At 39.5% G+C, this 19,237-nt stretch overlaps 1 non-coding gene and 1 pseudogene across 1 annotated transcript; both read right to left on the bottom strand.

The window, feature by feature from the left end:
- Window positions 1-19: 19 nt before the first annotated feature.
- On the bottom strand, window positions 20-4,442 carry LOC121789336 (annotated as a pseudogene).
- A 3,775-nt stretch (window positions 4,443-8,217) lies between these two features.
- Window positions 8,218-8,324, bottom strand: LOC121789337. Its single transcript, XR_006048022.1, has one exon. It is a non-coding gene; the product is annotated as a small nucleolar RNA R71 (small nucleolar RNA).
- Between the last annotated feature and the right edge of the window lie 10,913 nt (window positions 8,325-19,237).

The raw sequence follows: 19,237 nt of genomic DNA on the forward strand, positions 1-19,237 counted from the left end.
TGCTCGTGGACAATTTCACAGCATAACAAATTCCTCCATCCTCACAAATAGAACAAAGATCGTCACTTTCTTCAGTTGATGATTTACGACTTCTAGATAGTTCAAGGATAGCTGATGCAGAGAAACCCCATTGGAAGTGTATATACTCATGTACCTGCACGCCAAGCAGCCCTAAGTTAACAAAAAAGAACCAGATGTTTAACATTTTACTTGTTCTTTTGTTTAGCATTTTACTTGTCCCCTAGGCACCCAACGTATCTTTTTGTTGTCTTAACTAAGACTACTAGGCTTCAAAATTTCTCATATATTAAATGACTCGCACAACAGCTTAAGAAATTCTGATATACTATTAAATACTCAGACAACAGCATAAGCCTTAAGATCGGGAAGTGTTGAACAATACAGAAGATAAGGTGTGTTAGTAAGAATGTAACCCCATAAAAATATGAAACAAGAGGAAAAATAATACTCACGGCTTCCGACGCGAAGCAAAACCAGCATGAGCCTCAAACTGTGAGGGACTCACCTGTTCATAAAGAGTGAGGCAGCAACATTACAAGTGACTTATAGGTAACAAAAAAAAATGTGTTGCAACTTTCAAACAAAAAAGATGAAAAGTAACAAACCACTTTTTTGCAACAGAAGCAGAAGATTAAACCATCTTTCTTGTAACCCTCAAGCCTTATCTGCTCCAGAGTAATAATTGAATATAAATTTAATTATCATTTCAACAAGAAAATCAATAGGTCATTTCCAGAAAGACAGAACTACCTATATAGTACCCGTCAGCAATCTGGAAACAATATATAAAAAAAAGAGACCTATGAAGGAATGTTAATGGTAGTACCCATTCACCTTTCCATGCATAACATATGACAAAGCAGTACCATCAGGAAGCAGATCTTCTGCTAGAACAGATTTATGCATTCTCAGATCCCTGCAAAGTGGAAACACAAGAATCAGCACTATTAAAAGACAGCTTACCCTAAAGACATGCATAATTTGAAGATAGGAGCAATTGCAATCCAAAGAAATTGCACGCAGTAGCACAGAATCAACTGGTACTTACTTCCGTGTCAGCTTTCCCTGACTCTTCACTTGAGGTTGACTATTTGGAGAAATTAGAACACTATCTACAACTTCAGGCAAGCGAGTAGAAGATGCAGGAGCTGGTGAACCAGCCAAAGGAGACCTAAAATTATCATCATAAAATATCATATCAATAAACATGGACAACAGGATAAAGTTACTAGCTACACTATGGAGCTACCTGACAGTGACATCACCGATATGTGTTTGACTGGAGCCAGACTCCTTCAGAAGAACACAGGAGTCACAAAGAAGCATTGCTCGACCAGCACCAGTTTCAGGAATCAACACTGAAAGCATAAAAAAGGCATAGGAAAATTAAAAGAGGAAGTGAGAATAGAAGAAAAAGGGAGTACAATTTTTAATATCCTATTCAAGCAAATGAGCATGGTAGGACATATCAGAATAACAAACATGGACATCACCTCTGCAGTTGAGACAGATAGCAGTTATATGATTTGAACGGCCAATTGCGTTCTGGATAACACATTCCAGCGGATCTGAAGGATTGGCCTTGCATGCATTAAGCACATCTCTCAGACTTTTTCCATTCTCCAAGAATATATACTCCGGTGGCCGCTTATTGCCACTACGTGCATGCATTTCAAATTGATTAGGAGTAACAACCTAAACCAACAACTAGCAGTTAGTGGAAAGAATCATGCAAATCAGCACAAGTCGATCTACAATTTACCTTTTTCCCCCCGCATTCATAACATGAACATAATATCCCAGTTCCTTTAATAACACCCTGAAGTTCAGAATCAGGTCGCCTCCTCCCCTGAAAATGTCAAAGAAAAGATGCCACCAACCATATAGAAAAAGCTAAAATGGAACATTTTAATTGCCAAACGTGATTACCTTTGACCCATTTACATAGCGAACTTGAAGACCCTCAAGCAATCCTGTCCGAAGAAGGTGCTTTAACTTCATGGGAGCTCTATTCAATCCAATCTTTTTTGACATTTTCATTTCAAGCTTTGAAGGACTTGCAGTCATACTCTCCACAGCTCCTGCCTCTGATCCTAACTCTATTGCCCCATCCTGCAGCTTCAAGGCCGAGCGCGTAAACCTCCTTAGTGACTTTTCCAACATCATGCCTGTGCGCTCTGCAGTACTCTCACATCCCAAATCAGAGGCACTGCTAAGTATTCCATCATCTTCACGATTAGAAACTCTATCGATACCTCCAACCTGATCCACAGGTAAATCTGTGCACAAAGGCTGGATAATGTCTTCCCTAGAATCAGTGCCCACTTTCTCTTCTTCATCGCACACTACCGCAACTAAGCCTACCTCTGTATTTCCTGTGCCCACTTCCTCTTCTGCTTCATCTCCCACTACAGTAACTGAGTCAGCCTCTATATTTCTTGTGCCCACTTTCTCTTCTGCTTCACTGTCCACTACAACAACTGAATCAGCTTCTGAATTTCTTGCGGCTAATTTTTCTTCCACTTCATATCCCATTACATTAACTAAGTCGGCCTCTAAGTTTCTTGAACAGTCACCCATATCAGATACAATGTCAACTACAGCCCTCACCACCCCATTGTCACCATCCAAAACATTACTTGGCTCCAACTTTACGACATCCTCTGTTTCTGGCATCTCTTCTTCAGTCACTTTTGATTTCTTAGAAGCAGGCCCCTTCATTTTCTTGTTCATCTTACTATCACTTACCACATAGCCTCTACTGGAACTACCGCCTCTCTGGGACCTTGTTACTCTCCTGCCTGCTGGAAGCCCCCCCATTTCAGACTGAGCCCTCATCATGAAGGCAAACTCCCTCTTCATCCCAGCACGAATGGATGATACCACTATGTCACTGGCATCCATATCCTTCAAAGTTGAAAGGCAAAAGTAACAGAAAGTAATATCAAATGAGGGTACTCATACAAATAAGCTACGACAGAAAAAATCATATGCATAAATAATGTGAGAACAGCATAAGACTTTCTCAATTCTAAACTTTAAGATTCGTATTTTTACTTAGTAAACTTCATAATGAAAATAAATGATGCACACATAGATGTGTATTTTGACACTGTGTAACGGACCACATAAAACAACAGATACAGACACAAGACTACATGGTCACACAAAAAAATAATAATTGTACTTGTTGATACATCTCACTCTTCTGTTACAGGATTGGCAATAAAATGGCTTCAAGTAACTTCGTCTGACTAAAGAGTTCTGGCCCTGGGTTGGCAAAAATAAAATGTGTAGTCCTCAAACTGAATCTATTCTAAGCATACACTATATGCCAAAAGCATTTGAGATGAGAAATTCCTTACCATGTTATCTAAACATAACACAGTATACTAGTGAAACAATTTCTTATATTATAATGACAATTAATCATCTCCATCAAAATACGTAATACAATCAAAAGATTAGTAGAGTACTTACCAGTGAAACAATTTCTAATATTCTAATGACAATTAAACATCTCCATCCAAATAAGTTATACTCCGTACAATCAAAGGATTAGTCCAGTACTTAGTCCAACTATATGACAGTGACTATAAAGCCTTCAACAGGCAACTACTATACAATGTCAACTTAACCCAGGATGGGAGGTGGGTCAAGACGGCAGCCACTACCACAAGTCTTAATAATTTCCCGTTTTACATAGTATATTCTCGTGCTATAATATTGGTTCGAATATTTAGCGAGTTTGGACGAATGATACCAAATCAAAAAATACGCAGAGTCGAATGAATTGTTATGTTAAGTAAAGTCACAGGTCATGTCCAACACAACTACAAACTTGCACCGATGAACAAATGAAAGCCATTTTGGCTTACAGAACAATGGCCACATTGAGATGAGTAGACTATCTACATAAGATACTTCAGACATGCTTGTCTATGTAAAATGTTTAGTCACTGGCCAATAAGTACTAAGCCATATTTACAACTCAATTGACGAAACAAGCAGATGCAAAGCAAATTTTATAAAAGATTACTGTAGACACCCTTGTTTCTGACTTGTCTTAGAAAGTCTTTATTTGCAATTCAACATTTTTGAATTCACTAAACCGTTTATGTTGATTTATTTGATTTGAGGGGTTCAATTCATTGATATTTTCTCTTCCAAAACAATTTGTGTTCGGATCGAGATTGAAACATACGGACATACCTGAAAATTAATAATTACTTGAAATAATTAGTGGGGGGAGGGAAGACAGAGGTATGGGGAGGACTTTCGGAGTGAAGACGGGGAAGGGGCCGGCGAGAGTGGCGGCACCGCAGTGGGGATGTGAACGGGGAAGGGCCGAAGGCCGGAGGAGGGAAGGGTTTCTGCCTTTCTGCAACGTTTTGCATTCTGGTTTCTCAATCTCCGTTTAATTTTTTTATTGTTTATTAGATTTGAATTTAATAAAATCTTACCAATTAAAAGTTAGGAAATAATGCATGCAGACTAACCCGATCCATACCCACGACCCAAATAGGATGGCCCATTTACTCCTGCAATTGCAAACAATCGGCCCTCTAATATGAAATCTAGCACTGATATGTTTTATTTATTTCGATAAATAAAACAAACGACTATAAATTCTACTCCATAAGACTATGTTGTATTTTCTATTGTTTCTATTTTTTTTTCCAATCAATGACATATTTTAAAATTTCGCAACACCTGCATAGGACCATTGTCCCACCCACACCTAACTGTAACAATTACTCCAATAATTAATTTGAAAATTACACATAGGAATCACAATATTCTATACAGAAATCACATTATTCTTACTTGGGAATCATCAGTTGACGTCCAATTGAAATCATCCATCACTTTTCTGCAATATAAATACAGTATAATTTAAATAATTAGCCATTTCTATCATTATTTTCACGACTTTAACAACATTTCAAATTTTGTGTGCAGAAAAAAAAAACATTTTTAATATATGAAATAAAAAGGCTTCCTAATATTTCATTTTCAATCCCAAACAGCATAGATGTACAAAAAGGCTATTTATAGTATTTACAGTTATTATTAGATAGATTAATAATAATCTGTTTTTATTTTGACTGCAATCTACATCAAATATAATTTGTAGAAGAAGAAAAAATATACGAGTAATTTTTATATCAACAAAAATCTTGGTTAATTAGTATATTAACGGTAACTATTGCAATTTAGGCAAATCTGTGTAAAAATGCAAAACATACTGAGAAAAATATATGAAATGATCGAAATAAACTTAATACAGTAGTTAATTAGTAGTGTACATAAAAATGTGTTTTGCCCACATAAAAATGTGTTTTGTTGGGATTTATTAAAAGAACATCGATGCATGTCAATGTGTTGAAAACACCTCCCACATCCAACTATACGAAATAAAGCTTATAACTTTTCTATATTTTGTGACAAAATATTTGGCCACGCTTTTGAAAAATTACACGCACATTGTGTTTTTAGCAAAGAAAAAAATACAGATAATCTTATAAACTTTATAAACATATACTAAAACACAGTATAAATAAAAAGTAGGGTTAGGATTTCAAGATAGAAACCAAATTAATTGCTCAGCCATACTTTTCAACACCAAACCTTCATAATCCTAAAAAGGGTCAACATTTTTTATTCATAGTAAAAAGAATTGATTGGAGAATTTCTTTGAACAAGTTCACTTATAGATTCAAACTGAAAAAATAATGTATACATACATATATATATATAAAACAAAAACATCAATTAGATTATTTATAGGAAAAAAATCTTTGATTCATATAAAAATAACTTGTATTCCTATTTTTAGCAAAAGAACCAAACTTGGTTACAAAAATTACGAATGCAAATGCATAGATAAAAAATGCTATAGAAAATAAGAACACGAGTATGAAATGAAAAGGAATTTACCTTAGAAAATCGAAATGGTGATATCGATTTTGTATCAAATAATTCAACTTCTTAAATGTAGCACAAGCTAGCAACAACTTCTTCAGATTGGGGGTGAGGCCGTTTCCTCCTTTTTTTTTTGAAGATTTTTCTTTGGTTTTAATGGTTAGGGCAAAGCTCTTCTCAGATTTGTGAAAGTCGAGAGGAGGACGGGAAATAATGTGAAGGAGGACGAGAAATGATGTGAAGTATTGTATAATTGCTTTATATGCAATCACGAATAAAATAAGGTCTTCGAGTTTTTAAATATGACGTGTTTTTGGCAGGTGAGTTGCAACGTTCTCTTCGCTGTCAAATTGTCATTATCTTCTCCTTTTAGCCACACATTGAGTTGTAACGCTCGGTATAAGTGAGTTTGTCGCTATTTCTTTTTTCCCGGCCGAGTAAATTGATTTATATACCAAACAAATTTTAAAATAAAACTACCGTGTCATAAATGCAGTTCTCTTAAAAAAAAAGACATTTGGTTTTCTATTTGAGGCCAATTTTGTAAATCATCTTTTAATTTATTTTGTGTATGTAGTTGGGGAATCAAATTAAATCTTATTGTAACTGAACGTACTTTGGGTATTTATTATGTGAAGACTTTTTGTAATAGGTTTTAAGATTATTTTCTAAATTCATTATTTATTTTATTCATTCATTTTTTTTATATATATTGGAGATAGTAACATTTTATCCCCTATCAATTTCATCTTTATCTTCTCTTTTTAGCCGTGAATTGAATTGTAGGTTATGTAGCATATCACCTTCATTCAATATCAATATGTAATTTGTTTCCATCTTCTATATTTTGGCTACGATAATTTATTTTAGATTAAAAGTTCAAATTTAATTCTTTACATTTGCTCTAGAAAGCTTTTTGGTCATTTACACTAAGTTTGTTATCTTTTTGTCCCAAACAATATGTTTTGGTCAAAAGTTAAAAATTACCATTAAATTTAATGGACAAACGTGATTTGACCAAATTAGTGGATTAATTATAAATCTAATTAACCAATTACCTAACTAATTCAATATTAAAATTTATAAAATATTTTTTACCTATATCAAAATATATTAATACACATAATAAAAAAATATTAAAAAAATTTACCTATAATAAAAATAAAATAAAATTATAATTTTAAAAATATTCACAAGTTTAATTTTATCATAGGTAAAAAATATAGGTAAAATATCTTATAAATTTTTAAATTAATTTAACTTTTATAAAATATTTTATAAATTGTAAGTTAATTTTTATCATAGGTAAAAATATATTTTATAAATTTTAATATTAAATTAATTAGGTTAATCTGAATAATTAGGTTCATAATGAAGTTACTAATTTGGTCAAATCACTAAGTTTAATGAAAAAGGTTAACTTTGGACCAAAACATGTTATGGTAGATTTTTGGAGCAAATACAATGGTAGTGAATCACTTGGGCGAGAGAGTCGCGAGACAATAGTGCACTTTAATCAGGACTTTTGTGCCCAATTTTGCGTAGGGCGCCTTAGCCCGCTACTGGGCGGCCCGGCCTGTTTGGTCACTTAAGCACACACTTTTTATAAGACTTACCCCGAAGTTGTCGAGAGGTCTCGCTTTCGGTAATAGGAAATATATTGTGTTGTGTTTGGTGTATTTTCTGTTGCGCAAGATAAAAAATAAAAAATAAAAAGTGAATGCACACGCGATCACAGGGTACACCACCGTTTGGACTACTCTGTTATCAAAGAAGAAGTAAGGTTAGAGGGTCAGAGTTTGAGATCTTCCCAGACTATTCGAGTCCATTCAGGAGTAATCGACTCTTTGGTGAAGAAAGGGATCAGGATTCAGACGGTGAATCAATGGCTGAGAACAATGAGATTCCACCACCCGTGGTGAGGTTTGGCGACACTCTGAGATCGGGAATTGAGTACCCAGGGGAGTGTGCCTACGCAAATGACAACGTCAATATTCCACCTCACTACATCAGTTTGGTGAATGGAGGAAATCTTTTTCACGGACGGGATGATGAAGATCCGGTGAGCCATTTGAATGCCTTCTACGAGCTGACAAATTCTCATAGACCTCAAATGTGGAGCATCATCGGATTAAGAGGGCCTTATTTCCATTCTCATTGAGGGAGAAGGCAAGAGCGTGGTATGACTCATTACCGGGCTACAACATAGCAACTTTCCAAGAGTTGAAGTCGTTGTTTCTTGTGGAATACAACTCTCCAATGAAGATTGAGAAGTTGAGAGAGGAGATCACCTCATTCCGACAGAAGTATGATAAGTCCTTCGCGGAGGCATGGAAGAGATTCACGGAGTTGATAAGGAAATGCCCAAGTCACGGACTAGCTCCGGGGCATGACCTTTTGAAATTCTACAAGGGACTCAACAGTGAAGGCACGGGACTAGTCACTGCAGGTTCAAATGGGAACCTAGATGATTTAACTCACGATGAGGTTAGAGCCTTGTTTCAAAGGTTGGCCAATAATCAAAGGAATTGGCATAATCCAAGAAGAGCAGCTGAGAAGGTAGGAGATACATTTGGTGCTACCAAAGATGCAGAAAGAGTGACAGCCATTGAGGCTCAATTGGCGGACATAAGCACTCAAATGTCATCAATGACAAAGGCAGTTAAGTCTCTTCAATTGACTCCTCAACCCCAAGCTGTGACTGTGATGAGATGTGGATTGTGTCAAGGAGGGCATCATACTGATCAGTGCCCAAGTCTTCAAGGACCTCCCGTGCAGGATGTGAACTATATTGGCAACAATCGCCAAGGGTTCAATCAAGGCAACCAATACAACAATCAGCAAAATTGGAGGCCTCAACAAGCAAGTTGGAATCAAGCCGGTCCTAGCAACAACTCAGGAAATCAATGGAAGAACAACACTCAACCGCCGGGTTATGAGAAGAAGCCAACCGTCGAGGATCAGTTGGGGCAGATTCTCTCTTTCATGACTAAGAGTCAAAAGGAGAACGAAAATTTCAAGGAAAGGACGGTGGAAAAGTTTGGGCAGATGGATGCGACAATGAGAAATCTTGAGACGCAGATAGGGCAGCTTGCTACGGCATCACATACGAGGATTCCTAACACTATCCCAAGTAATACTGTACCCAACCCGAGAGGCAATGAACAGTGTAAGGTAGTGACGTTGAGAAGTGGTCGTGAGTTGGATTCTACACCATTAATGGACGGCCAAGGTACTTCCGGCATCTCACACGCAGGGGCGGATGAGATGTTAGGCTTGCATTCCTCGCACGCAGGGGCGGACGAGGCATGTAAGGGAAGTCCCGCGTTGGTGCATGGTGCCCAACATGGTCAAGAACAGGCTGCATCCGGCAGCAAGGGACATGGTGTAGAATCCGAAGTAAGTGAAAGGTTGTCAGCAGAAGAGAAAGGAAAGCAGAAAGCAGAAATGGAATCAAAGAGACAGATGATGACAAGTCCAGCACTAGATCCGAAAAGCAAGTTCAACTTCCCCGATCATATACCTCCTCCACCATATCCACCCAAGAGGAAGAAGAGGGTCCCTAAAGAGAAAAGCTTTGAGTGGATGATGAACGTGATCCGGAAAGTTAATGTGGATGTATCATTGGTGGACCTCTTCACTAATTTCCCCAAGTTCTCCAAGTTTTTCAAGGATATGATGGCAAACAAGGAGAAATTGCAAGATGAGGGGATAGTGGCCTTGAGCATGAATTGCTCACAACTGATTTCGGGAATGATGCCAATGAAGAAGAGGGATCCGGGAAGTTGTGTGATTCCTTGTGAGATCGGTAACACAATCTTCACGAAATGCTTATTAGATCAAGGATCGGGGATCTCACTGATGGCATTGAAAACTGCACGTGCCATTGGACTGGAGAACAGAATGGAGCCCATCGACATTGCTCTACAGTTGGCTGATCATTCCATCGTGAAGCCCACTGGAATAGTAGAGGATGTCTTGGTCAAAGTCGACAAATTTATCATCCCCGTTGACTTCATAGTCTTGGACATGCCCGAGGACAAAGAGGTACCAATTCTTTTTGGTAGACCATTTCTTGCGACGGGAGACGTGTTGCTTGGGGCGAAAGACTCTGTCACGTTTAGAATTAATGGTGAGCAAGTGACCATTAATGTGGAGAAAGCGATGAAGCATCCTAGTGATGCAAAAGCGTGTTTTAGAGTTGATGTCCTTGACAAGTGCATCTTTGATAAGATGTGTTGCTCGGCTAGAATGGAAGGAAGTGTATATGATAAGGGGAGTTTGGAAAGAGACTTTGGTTCGACAATCAAAGTAGATTTTGATGAAAGTGAAGATGCTCAAATTGATCAACCAAGTCTAGAAAATGAATGTGTGGTGGATACTCTTGTAGCAGATGTGAAACCTTCAATCGAAGTACCACCAAAGCTTGAATTGAAGCCACTCCCAACGAATCTGAAATATGCCTTCCTTGGTGAGGAGGAAACTCTACCGGTAGTAGTATCGGCTTTGTTGAATAATGAAGAGGAATCCAAGTTAATAGAGCTATTGAAGTCGCATAAGCAAGCTCTAGGATGGTCCATAGCCGATATCAAAGGGATTAGCCCCGCAATATGCATGCATAAAATCTTGATGGAAGATGGAGCTAAGCCGGTAAGGGAGAGACAAAGAAGGTTGAACCCACTCATGCAAGAAGTGGTGGAAAAAGAGGTGAAGAAATTGCTGAAATTTGGGATGATCTATCCCATTTCCGATAGTGAGTGGGTCAGCCCGGTGCAATGTGTACCGAAGAAGGGAGGAATAACCGTGACCGTTAATGAGCAAAATGAAGTGTTAGCAACTCGATTAGTAAACTCTTGGAGAGTTTGCATGGATTATAGAAAGTTGAACACGGCGACGAGAAAAGATCACTTTCCGTTGCCATTTCTGGATCAGTTGCTCGATAGGATTGCGGGTTATTCCCATTATTGCTTTCTAGATGGATATTCGGGGTACAATCAGATTGCAATTGCCCCGGAAGATCAAGAAAAGACGACATTCACATGTCCTATTGGTACTTATGCCTTCCGCCGGATGCCTTTTGGTTTGTGTAATGCACCGGCTACATTTCAACGTTGCATGATGGCAATTTTTTCTGACATGAATGAAGACATCATGGAGATCTTTATGGATGATTTCTCCGTCTTTGGGTCCTCATTTGACCTTTGCTTAGAAAACTTGAGACGGGTCCTACAAAGATGTGAGGAGTCAAATCTCGTGCTAAATTGGGAAAAGTGTCAATTTATGGTCAAGGAGGGTATAGTGTTGGGACACAAGGTGTCGGAGTTGGGGTTAGAGATGGATAAGGCTAAGATTGATGTGATCTCGAAGTTACCTCCCCCAACAAATGTGAAGGGCATCCGTAGTTTCCTTGGACATGCGGGATTCTACCGAAGATTTATAAAAGATTTTTCAAAGATTGCAAAGCCACTTTGCAACTTACTTGAGAAGGATGCCAAGTTCGTCTTTGATGATAAATGCCTTGAGGCATTTGAATTGTTGAAGAAGAAGCTAGTCGAAGCTCCTATTATTATCACACCGGATTGGTCGAAGCCATTTGAATTAATGTGTGATGCTTCGGACTATGCTGTGGGGGCCGTTCTAGGCCAAAGGAGAGACAAGGTCCTACACGCCGTCTACTATGCTAGCAAAGTACTCAATGAAGCTCAATTGAATTACACCACGACGGAGAAGGAAATGTTAGCAGTAGTGTATGCCTTTGAGAAGTTTCGGGCATATTTACTTGGCACGAAGGTGGTAGTGTTCACGGACCATTCAGCTATCAAATATTTGATGAATAAGAAAGATGCAAAGCCTCGGTTGGTGAGATGGATTCTCTTACTACAAGAGTTTGACGTGGAGGTTAAAGACAAGAAGGGGACCGAGAATTTGGTAGCTGATCATTTGTCTAGACTAGAGGGATTGGAAGAGACGGAAGATGAGAGAAAGAAAAGGATCAATGAGAAATTTCCCGACGAGCAAGTGTTGCAAGTGGAAGCTCGGGAAGCATATGTGCCGTGGTTTGCCAATTTGGCGAACTACCTTGTCACGGGTATTATACCAGAAGGGTTGTCTTCTAACCAAAAGAAGAAGTTTTTGAGTGACACCCGCACATATGTTTGGGAAGATCCATTTCTCTTCCGTATTTGTAGTGATGGAGTGATTCGAAGGTGTGTTGGAGATCATGAGCACCTTCAGATTTTGTCTGCTTGTCATGATTCTGTGTATGGCGGCCACTTTGGAGCACGTCGAACTGCGTTTAAAGTGCTTCAATCAGGATTCTTTTGGCCATCGATCTTCAAGGATGCAAAAGCCTATGTCGAGAGATGTGACAGTTGCCAAAGAACCGGCAATATCTCGTGGAGAAATGAAATGCCGATGAATAACATTCACGAGGTAGAACTCTTTGATGTTTGGGGAATAGACTTCATGGGACCGTTTCCCAAGTCTAATGGGCAACAGTACATTCTTGTAGCTGTTGATTATGTGTCCAAATGGGTAGAGGCAGTGGCCTCGGCAACCAATGATGCCAAAGTGGTATTGAAATTTATCAAAAATTACATCTTTAACCGCTTTGGGACACCACGAGCTATAATCAGTGATGGAGGAACTCATTTTTGCAATAAATTGTTTGAAAACCTCCTAGGGAAGTATGGTGTCCAACACAAGGTTGCTACCCCTTATCATCCCCAAACAAGTGGTCAAGTTGAAGTCTCCAATCGTGAGATAAAACGGGTGCTTGAGAAAGTGGTGAAGCCGTCTCGAAAGGATTGGGCTCAAAAGTTAAATGATGCTTTGTGGGCATATCGAACGGCATATAAGACCCCGATTGGAACTTCGCCATATAAGTTGGTGTTCGGAAAAGCTTGTCATTTACCGGTAGAACTTGAGCATAAAGCCTTTTGGGCTTTGCAAAAGCTCAACTTGGATTATGATGCTGCAGCCGAGAAGAGAATGTTTGACATGAACGAAATGGATGAGTTTAGGCTACATGCTTATGAGAGCGTAGATCTCTACAAGGAGCGTGCGAAGAAGATTCATGATGCAGCCATCAAGCCTCGTCATTTCCATGAAGGACAACTGGTCCTTTTATACAATTCTCGGCTCAAACTGTTTCCGGGCAAGCTTAAGTCAAGATGGTGGGGTCCTTATGTGGTGCACAAGGTGTACCCCTATGGCGCAGTGGAAATTCGAGATGAGAAGAATGACAACATTTGGAAGGTGAATGGCCAACGTTTGAAGGCCTATGTTGGAGTTGAGAGTGGCATGGAGGCAAGAGAACTGGCTACACTAGTGGATCCTAGAGTGTAGAGCAAGAGAAGAAGAAGGTCGAGCCAACGACTATAAACAAAGGCGCTGATTGGGAGGCAACCCAAGTTTTTATTTTTCTTTTATTTTTGATTTCATATGTGGAGGTTTTGTTTGCTCAGTTCTTTCCTCTAACATTTATTTTGAATTGAGTGTTTCTTTTTGTAGGTTTTGTTTCTTTTTGTAGGAGCAACATGAAGATGTGATTTATGTTGGAGCTTAGGAGGAAAAGGATGCACACCCACAAAGGAAAATATACCCACCCACCCACCCGAATGCACTATGAACGACATGCTAAGTTTGGGGGAGTTTTCTTTCCCTTTACTTTTTATTTGTTCTTCTTTGCATGCATTGAGGACAATGACGCATTCAAGTTTGGGGGGGTTGTTTGAAGTGGAATGATTTTATGCATGATGCATGTTGTTGGGTGTATTGTATGCTAAAATGTCTTGAATCATGTAATTGACGGGTGCATGCTTTATCTTCGGCTTTCTGGTTGGGAATTCGTGCTTGATTTTACTTGATCTTTGAAGCTTAGGATGAATGGAATGGGTGCATGAATCTATTTGAAAAAGCATGTCGTGATTACATCCGATTTCTTGAGTTGAGGAGAGTGTGGAAATCGCATGACTTGTGGAAATTATGTTGGATTGATTTGCTTATCAAGTGAAGTGCTTGCGTTCGTTTGTGTTAACGATTTGGGAGGATAAGGCACTAGGATGAACTCCATAGCCAAATGATCACATGCCTAGTTCATCAAATGATCCCCTAGAAGCCACCTTGAGCTTAATTCCTTATTCTTTGTGTAAACACTTAGCCAAACACTTAGTCATTGAAATAAGCCTAATTTTAGCCTCATCAATGGACCTTGCTACTATTTGGGTGCTAAATACAAGTTGAACTTTGTGTTTTGAGTTGTGAGTGTGGGGTGGTGAATTGTAAAGAGTAGTCATTTCTAGACTTGATGTAATGTGAAAAGAATGAAGTTCTTCTAAAAGAAAAGAAAAAAAAAGGAGAAAAAAGACGACCTCCAAATTTGCAAAAGTCGAGGTCTTACAAAAAAAACAGGAAAAAGAAGAAAGAATAAGTTTGATGGAATAAAGATAGAGCTTCTATATTTGTTTGATGTAATCTTGTCTAGAGTAGATCTCAAGTTTGGGGGAGTGAAAGTTTGGTTGTAATGTGTAAGTTTTTATTGTTTGATCTTTGGAAGGAAGTGTAGGGGGGAAGAATTTGGCACTTAAATGTGTAGCTTTTGAGCTCACTATCCATATTTATCCTACCTCATCCCTAGCCCCATTACAACCTTGAAATAAGACCTTGGACCTAATCGTTGATGCTTGTGGATGTTGTGTAAATAGCTTGGTAGAGTTAAAGAAATTTGATTTGAAATCTGTGAGTCTATGTGATTAGTAATGCTTGACGAGTCAATGATGACGGTTTGAGTTGTATGATCTTATGCTTGGACTTACTTTGAAATGCACCTTGACTTGAAGTTCTAGGTTGATAGGTGATTGTTCTTGAGAGTGGGAATTTTTGATTGGAATTGTTGGGGGTTTAGACTTTGTCATTCACGTCCCTACATGATTCTTTGTGATTAAAACTCGTTGTGGGTTAGACTTGTGTTGAGTTATTGTGCTTAAAATAAACCTTGCTCGAGGGCGAGCAAGAGCTCAAGTTTGGGGGTATTTGATGCGTAGCATATTTCTGATATTTTTTCCCCTAAACTACACATTTTTATGTTAATTATAACTCATCAAGTTGTATTTGTATTGAAGTTTAGGAGGGTTGGAAGCTGGAAGTTCGCCGGGTGGAATTGGCAAAGCATGCAAAGATCAGAAAGTTCGCCCGGTCGGGCGATTATGAGCTTCAAAACGCCCGGTCGGGCGAAACACGTAAAAGCATGAGGAGAGTCCAGAAAGTTCGCCCGGTCGGGCGATTCTTCAAGACACAAAACGCCCGGTCGGGCGTTTTCCGCGACGCACCCAGTAGCAGTTCGCCCGGTCGGGCGATTATCCCTTCTAATTTCGCCCGGTCGGGCGTTTGGTGACTCTAACTACAAATTGACGGTTTCCTCGTGGGCGGTTGCTGGAAGAAAAGAAAAAGGCTGCAGGGGATTAGACGTGAGGGGACGTTTTTTTTGGCAGGGAGAAGAAAAAGGAGAAAATGAGAAAGGGAGAAAAGAGACGGCGAGTGACAGAGGAGAGAGAGATTGATTTTGGGGAGTAATTTTGGAGACTTGAGATAGGAAAAGTGACGTGACAAATTGACAGAACATTCCAAGTCAAAAGCTTCATTTCCTTCATTGCTTCATGGATCAAAGGGTTTTCTATCCTTTTGTAATTGCTTCTAGTTTAATTATGATTGGCTAAAAATTTAGTGTTGCTCCAAACATGTAATCGGATAATTTGTTCGTGTGATTTTTTCTATGTTCTTCTTTATCTTATGATCGTCATTTCCACAATTTTAGTGATTAAATCTATTACTTTTGGTGCACCTTTTGTAGTAGATCTTTAGACTTATTTGAATGTCTCTTTAACTTTGAATAAGTTGGATTATTGTGGTAATGAATTATCAATTAGATTTGTTCAAATGATAATTTGATAATGGATTTCTTGTGCTTATAGTAATTGATCTTTGAGTCTCGCGCTTCCGTAGGGTCCATAGATTAATGAAAATTAGTTTATAGAATATGTGTTCAACTATTCTTCAACTATTGTTTGTCGAGCATGTTCAGTGCTAGCATCGAGAATTGATTTCATAATCCCATAATTCATAAGATAGAGTTGGACATTAGAATAAATCAATGTTTTATTCGTGAATGTTTGGAGTAACAATTTCTTCTCTTCATTCGTCTAGCTTTTTTAATTTCTTGTAATTGTCGTTACATGATCTTTAATCAAAATCTTCAAACTAAAATCCTCTTTAGTATGGGTTTTCTATGTTTTAGAGTTAAATAATCTTTCCTTCCCTGTGGATCGACACCTTAAATTACTACACACGAAGCTGTAATCTTGCAGTGAAGTGGTAATATTTGGGTTAATTAATTGAACTTGAGTGATACTTTATCTATTGTAATAAGCCTAAAAATTACACATCAACTAGTTTAATTGTGTCAAACATGCTGAAATTAGAGAAGTCAAACATACCGAAATTGGAAAGCTTAATTAGAGGAGAAAGATGTGTAATTGATACAGAATTAATTTGTATACATTGTCCTAGAATAGGTTGATATCTTACCTAACTTACATTGTATCATCTCCTACTTAAGGAGGAAGGGCCGAGAGCTACAAATATATTGAAAAAGAATAAAATCATCTTCTCCCAAACTCTTTCACTATGAGCCTTAATCGCCTAACTCTCGATTACCATCTTTAAGATGGTATCAAAGCAGGTTCGGGACTCAGAACAGATTCATCACCGTCCCGGGCATACCTTTCCCGACCTTTCCTAGAACCCCTGCAAACCCACCAAGATGTCAGAATTTGACACAATCAAAGCCGAATCCACAGAAAACTTCCAACTATCCAATGTGAAATCAATCACAAAGCTTACTGCACAATTTGCAGAATTTGTGACTTCAATTACAGAGCTTACTGCACAATTTGCTGAAATTGTGAAATGGCAAAACAACCAACAATTAAAGCCATCAAACCAACACCAACCAAGCCAAATCTCCCCTAAACCAGAGTTGGTTCACCTACAATCCAGAATAAATGGAGACAATTACTCCTTCTGGGCAAATCGGATGGAGCACGCTATCGGAGAAGAGGGCCGAAACGGTGGAGGCCGAGGAGGCGAGAGAGCCGCAGCGGCCGCCGCACATGACCACGCCACCAACACCGATCCTCCGGCGGGCAGCAGTAGTGGCGGCGGCATCCCCGATAGCGGCGACGAAGGGTTACCTGGTGAAGCTATGGCTCCAACGGCCGCCGCACATGACCACGCCACCAACACCGATCCTCCAGCGGGCGGCAGCAGTGGCGGCGGCGAAGGGGGTGAAGCTAGGGTTCCCACGTCAGAATTGAGGGAGGCGGCCAGAATACCAAATCGCAAACATACATATGCCCAACACTTCTACATTCCAAAACCATCTCCCACAAATTCTAAATGCAATAACCGACCCCAGCCAAAAAAAACCATTCAGAATATACCCCAAAAATCCCAAATACTCCAAATTAACCCCGCCCAAGAGTTATCTATCCAATTACACCCCAAAATTCCCGAAAATCCCAAAGCCATCCCCTGAATTCTCGAAAATCCCAGTTTCACCCCCACCGAAAGAAAAACGCAAAAAACACCCCCAAACTTCCGAAAAATTCCAAACTGACCCCCCACTTGCAAAAACTTTGCAAATTGCACCCTCCCCTAAATATTATTTCGGGCCAACCATATCCTGCCGGAACTCCTTTGATGCCTTAGCCTGTTCCTCTACATCTGTTTCGGGCCCAAAAGACCCTCAATGGATTTTTGACTGTGGGGCAACGGACACGATATCGTTTGAAGCCTCGGATTTTGTTTCCATAGCCAAATCGAAGAAATCCTATGTCCAAACTGCCAGTGGGGACCTAGCACAAGTTATGGGGGCAGGCACAATCAATATCTCGCCGACTCTATGCCTCTCGAATTGTCTTTTTGTTCCGTCTTTATCACATAAACTGTTATCCATAAGTCACGTGACTAGAGAACTGAATTGCAAATTACTGATGCAACCTCGCTTCTGCATGTTACAGGATATCAAGACGGGGACGATAGTTGGGCGTGGCACGGAGCGAGACGGACTGTACTATGTGGACGAGATAGCCCAACAGAGTGTTGCAATGATGCTGACTCCCGGACCGACAGACAGACAGGCTTGGCTTTGGCATCGTCGGTTAGGGCACCCATCTTTGGGGTACTTTCGTCTTCTTTTTCCTGAATTAGCTAGATCCTTGAACTCCTTTCACTGTGATACTTGTGTGTTGGCTAAGAACCATAGACATTCCTTCAAATTGAACAACACTAGAGTAAAATCCCCGTTTGCTTTAGTACATTCGGATGTTTGGGGTCCCGCTCCTATCCCGGGGGGACAAGGTTTTCGTTATTTTGTGCTTTTTATTGATGACTACTCCCGCATGACTTGGATCTATTTCTTGAAAAATAAACATGACGTGTTTGATAGGTTTGTAGATTTCTATAATCTTATTCAAACTCAGTTTCAACACACCATCCAGATCCTTAGATCAGACAATGGGGGGAATTTGTTAACAATAAAATGCGAGAATTTTTTAGGAATAAGGGATTAGTCCATCAAACCTCGTGTGCGTACAATCCGGAACAAAACGGGGTAGCCGAAAGGAAAAACAGGTACATACTCGAAATTACCCGAGCTCTCTTAATTGAATCTAAAGTACCAAAGTCGTTTTGGCCAGAAGCTGTAGCAACCGCTGTGTACCTCCTAAATCGTCTACCTACTGGCATTCTCAACTTCAAAACTCCATTAGATATTTTTTCCCAACACTTCGACATCCCATCATCCCTATCCCTAGAACCTAAAGTGTTTGGATGCTCGGTCTTTGTCCACATTCCTAAACACGAGCGGTCCAAATTTGATCCCTGCGCGCTCAAATGTGTTTTCCTAGGCTATGGAAAAAATCAAAAAGGTTACAGATGCTATGACCCTAAGACTCGTAGGATACACACCACAATGAATTGTGATTTTGTGGAAGGGGAATACTTCTATGCCCAATCTAGTAGTCAGGGGGAGACACAAACTTCAGCCAATGGCCCGAATAATGACCTCCTAGATTGGCTACCAGATACTCTAAACAACCAATTAGGGGGAGTGCCACCAGGGGAATTACAAACAGGGGGAGAGCCACCAGGGGAACTACAAACAGGGGAAGAGTCACAGCCAAGTCCTGTCATAGACGTTGGTCCACCTGAGGAAGTTAGCAACACCGCCGGG

This window comes from Salvia splendens, unplaced genomic scaffold (genome assembly GCF_004379255.2).
Source record: "Salvia splendens isolate huo1 unplaced genomic scaffold, SspV2 ctg211, whole genome shotgun sequence".
Classification (NCBI taxonomy): Eukaryota; Viridiplantae; Streptophyta; class Magnoliopsida; order Lamiales; family Lamiaceae; genus Salvia; species Salvia splendens.